This window comes from Bos mutus, chromosome 23, assembly GCF_027580195.1.
Source record: "Bos mutus isolate GX-2022 chromosome 23, NWIPB_WYAK_1.1, whole genome shotgun sequence".
In the NCBI taxonomy this organism is placed as follows: domain Eukaryota; kingdom Metazoa; phylum Chordata; class Mammalia; order Artiodactyla; family Bovidae; genus Bos; species Bos mutus.
The window spans coordinates 32,963,292-32,968,300 of record NC_091639.1 but is presented as its reverse complement, the minus strand read 5'-3'; the positions used below and the strand labels follow the sequence as shown (position 1 = coordinate 32,968,300).

The 5,009-nt window shown below is 40.5% G+C and overlaps 1 pseudogene; it reads left to right on the top strand.

Moving 5' to 3' along the window:
* The first annotated feature begins 4,355 nt into the window (after positions 1 to 4,355).
* Positions 4,356 to 5,009, top strand: LOC102271169 (RWD domain-containing protein 1 pseudogene; annotated as a pseudogene).

The following is a 5,009-nucleotide window of genomic DNA, read 5'->3' as shown; positions in this document are numbered from 1 at the left end:
GAGCACCGAAGAATTGATGCTTTTGAACTGTGGTGTTGGAGAAGACTCTTGAGAGTCCCTTGGACTGCAAGGAGATCCAACCAGTCCATTCTAAAGGAGATCAGCCCTGGGATTTCTTTGGAAGGACTGATGCTAAAGCTGAAACTCCAGTACTTTGGCCACCTCATGCGAAGAGTTGACTCATTGGAAAAGACTGAGCTGGGAGGGATTGGGGGCAGGAGGAAAAGGGGACGACAGAGGATGAGATGGCTGGATGGCATCACTGATTCGATGCACGTGAGTCTGAGTGAACTCTTGGAGTTGGTGATGGACAGGGAGGCCTGGTGTGCTTCGATTCATGGGGTCTCAAAGAGTCGGACACAACTGAGTGACTGAACAGAACTGAACTAATGGTCCAGTGGTTAAGACTCTGCACTTCCAATGCAGGGGGCGCAGTTTCGATCCCTGGTTGGGAAACTAAGATCCACAAGTTGCATGGTGTGGCTAGAAAAAAAAAAGAGAGAAACTCTTTACTAAACTCTTATTAGACAGATGAAAACAGGTTACAGCTTTTACACACACACACACACCCTGTAGCAGACATATAGCAATGATAGATAGAACTTGAAAAGAGTAAAGCGATCTAAGCTTTAAAACATCAACACCTCTGTGAATTTGCTAAAGCCATAGAGCCCATGGGCTCTGAAATAAGTCTGGAAGCAAGGGTAGCAGTCAGAGATTTGTGCCTCTCAGGAGGTGGGGGACCTGGGACGGATTTTCAGCTTGAAGCCAAGGACACCCTTGCAAGCTGAACAAAACTATTGTCAACCTTCTGCTTGGGGCTATAGCCTTATGAAAAGCTGTGTGCTGAGAGGATGGGACAAAAATGTTGACAGTCCTTAGATGAGAACTGAGCCTAGGCACTCCCTGTGAGTGGAATGGCAATAGTGTGATACCCTACATATCAGTAATAATGAAACAGAGCAGGACCCTACGGTCTTTGCCCCCCATGTCCTCTGCCTGCCTTTTGTCTGTGGAAAAACTTAGGCTAAGAGTAAGTTTAATCAGAGAAGTGAGTACATGCAGAAACAAAGGAAAGCAGTCAAAGAAGACCAAATAATAATAATGTACTAATTGAGCATAGTTAAGGACCTTTAGTTCCTCCTCAAGGGCTGTAGTGGAGAAGGCAATGGCAACCCACTCCAGTACTCTTGCCTGGAAAATCCCATGGACAGAGGAGCCTGGTAGGCTGCAGTCCATGGGGTCACTAAGAGTCGGACACGACTGAAGTGACTTAGCAGCAGTAGCAGCAGCAAGGGCTATAGATAATGCTCTGAGCCATATCTATATGGCTTATAGATGATCTGTCTTATAGATATTAAAACAAAAAACACCACAATATTGTAAAGTAATTAGCCTCCAATTAAAATAAATTAATTAATTAAAAAAAAAAAAAAACGGCAAGTGGAAGAAGCTAACTGCATGATAATTAGGCTGTACCCGTGATATAAGCTGCTACAATTCCAAGAATTGGCTTCAAGAAATGGGAACAAATGAACCCTGGAACTGAAGATTAACTGTACCTAAAATAACCAAGATGATGCTGGTAAGACCACCAATGACCAATTTGAAGATGACTATCAGAGCTGACTGTGCTTTGTGTACGTAGCCCCCTCTCCCTGTCTGTAAAAGCTCTTACCCACTGCTTGTGATGGGGGGAGGGGGGCAGTTTGCCTTTGACAGACGTCTGCCCTTCCCCAACAGTTGCTGGCATCTGAAATAAAGCAAACTTTCCCTTCCACCAGCTTGGCCTGTTTATTGGTCTTTGAGTGGGGAGCAGCTAGACCCCACTTTTTGGTAATAATTGTAATTAGAAAGCATGATATTCTGTTAAATATGGTGGATTCAATTCATGCCTTTGTCACTATTAAGTCCCTAAACACCACTCAAGTGACTGTAAAGGATTTTGTTTCTTTTTTAAGATATAATCTCATATATGCAGTGTGGGAGTGTGAGAGATATTGTCCCGTGGGGTTGATTTTAGTCAATGGGAGACATATTATTAGAAATGTAAACTGCTTGCTAACATACAAATAATACAACTTGAGCTTCAAATTTCATAAGATATAGTTTTGTCTTCTCTGTTTCTTTAGCCCTTTTTATTGTCTAAATGACCATATGAAAAGGTGCTAAACAGTTATCAGAGAAGTAAGAAAAGATACAAAACAAATTTCTAAAATAATTAAAACTTAATTAAAATTAAAACTTAAGGGGCATATAGCCATGGGAACTATCATACAGGGTTGATCGGCATGTAAGTTACTATTGCCACTTTGAAACATTGGCGATAATTTTTTCTTTATTTTTTTTTTTTTTTCTATCATGCTGGGTCTTCACTGCTGCATGGGTTTTCTCTAGTGGTGAATGGGGACTACTCTCTAGTCGCGGTGCATGGGTTTCTCATTGTGATGGCTTCTCTTGTTGCAGAGCATGGGCTCTGGGCTCTCAAGCTTCAGTAGTTGTGGCTCCTGGGCTCTAGAGCACAGGCTCAATAGCTGTGGCCTGTGGGAAAATGCAGCATGTGGGATCTTCCCGGATCAGGGATCAAACCTGTGTCTCCTGCATTGGCAGGTGTATTCTTTACCACTGAGCCACCAGGGAAGCCTGGCAATATTTTTTAAAGTTGAACATATACAGTGTGATCCAGCATTTCCTAAGTATATACCCATGAGAAATATCCACATATGTGCATCAAAAAGATAAGAAAAAGTTCTGGAAATGAATTGTGGTGATAGTTGTACAATATTGTGAATGTACTTAATGCCACTGGATTTTATATTTAAAAATGAATAAAAGGGGAAATATGTATGTTTTACCACAATAAAAATGACACACAAAAGTGTTCTCATGGAATTATTTATAGTAGTAAATATTTCAACTGTAGATTGAATACTGTAGAATTTCAACTGTAGTAGATTCATACAATGGAATACCATATACCAGTGGAAAAGAAGACTATCACTAGGTGCAGCTATATGGATTTCACAGATACAGTGTTGTACTAAAGAAGGCCACACACACAAAAATACAAATTACATGGTTTTATTTTATTTATTTATTTTATTTCAAAAAGTAAACAAAATGAATTATGGTATTTGAAGTCCAGGTAGTGGTTACATGAGGGCAGTTTCTGGAACCTTTTCTATTTCTTGATTTAGATGTATTCATTTTGTGATAATTCATCAAGCTATACACTTAGGATTTTTGCAGTTTTCTGTATGTTCAGTTCAGTTCAGTCGCTCAGTCATGTCCAACTCTTTGCGACCCCATGAATCGAAGCACACCAGGCCTCCCTGTCCATCACCAACTCCCAGAGTTCACTCAGACTCACATCCATCGAGTCAGTGATGCCATCCAGCCATCTCATCCTCTGTCGTCATCCCCTTCTCCTCCTGCCCCCAATCCCTCCCAGCATCAGAGTCTTTTCCAATGAGTCAACTCTTGGCATGAGGTGGCCAAAGTACTGGAGTTTCAGCTTTAGCATCATTCCTTCCAAAGAAATTCCACAGCTGATCTCCTTCAGAATGGACTGGCTGGATCTCCTTGCAGTCCAAGGGACTCTCAAGAGTCTTCTCCAACACCACAGTTCAAAAGCATCAATTCTTTGGTGCTCAGCTTTCTTCACAGTCCAATTCTCACATCCATACATGACCACAGGAAAAACCATAGCCTTGACTAGACAGACCTTTGTTGGCAAAGTCACGTCTCTGCTTCTCAATATGCTGTCTAGGTTGGTCATAACTTTCCTTCCAAGGAGTAAGCGTCTTTTAATTTCATGGCTGCAGTCACCATCTGCAGTGATTTTGGAGCCCAAAAAATAAAGTCTGACACTGTTTCCCCATCTATTTCCCATGAAACGATGGGACCGGAGGCCATGATCTTCGTTTTCTGAATGTTGAGCTTTAAGCCAACTTTTTCACTCTCCACTTTCACTTTCATCAAGAGGCTTTTTAGTTCCTCTTCACTTTCTGCCATAAGGGTGGTGTCATCTGCATATCTGAGGTTATTGATATTTCTCCCAGGAATCTTGATTCCAGCTTGTGCTTCTTTCTGTATGTTAGGGAGAGGGATAGATTGGGTGTTTGAAGCTGATAGATGCAAACTGTTGTATTTAGAATGGATAAACAACAAGTCCTAATGTATAGCACAGGGAACTATATTCAATATTCTGTGATAAACCATGATAAAAAGAATATTAAATATGTATGTATATATATATATTTTTTTAAAGCTGGAATCTCTGGAGTCCATCTACTCTGACTCCTTCAGAGCTTGATTGTATGTTGATCCAACCCTCTTAAAACTGGTCTTCCAAAATGCAAATGAACTTTCCTGATACCATATTCTCCTTTGGTAGTATTTCAGCTAAGTATCGGAAAAATCCAACCAGGTTCACCATTCCTGTGACATATAAGGCTGGAGAAAACAATGAAACTGTCCTGCCCTCCCCCCTCAAGTTTACATATATGGAAAAGCACACAGATGAAGCTCCCCTCTAGGAAATATTCTCCCAGAAAAACCTAGAAATAAAGTTATTAGTTTTACAGGCAGAAGAAAGCTTTTCCATAGTATGATCTTTAGCAATAGTGGTCCAATAAAATTAAGTGAAATGGTAGATCAAATAGAAACTTGAAGACAAGAAGAAGAGCAGAAGCTGAAAAACAATTATTTTATGGTACTCCTATTACTATTCAAAATTTCTTAAGTTGAAAGGCCAAGTTTGATACAGAACTCTTGGAAATGTTTTTAAATGAATGAAAGTAAAGGAACAAGCAGGAAAAAGTAAATTAAGTGGGAAACAGCTGTTTGAAACAGATCATAATCCTGACACAGCTAATATCCAGTTCTTGGAGGATGCTGGATACAGCATGGAGGTAGATGAGTCACTTGTCCAGAAATTAAATGGCTTGGATCCAGAGGATAAGGAGGATGATCCAAACTACAATCCTGCTGACCAGAGAGTGATTTGA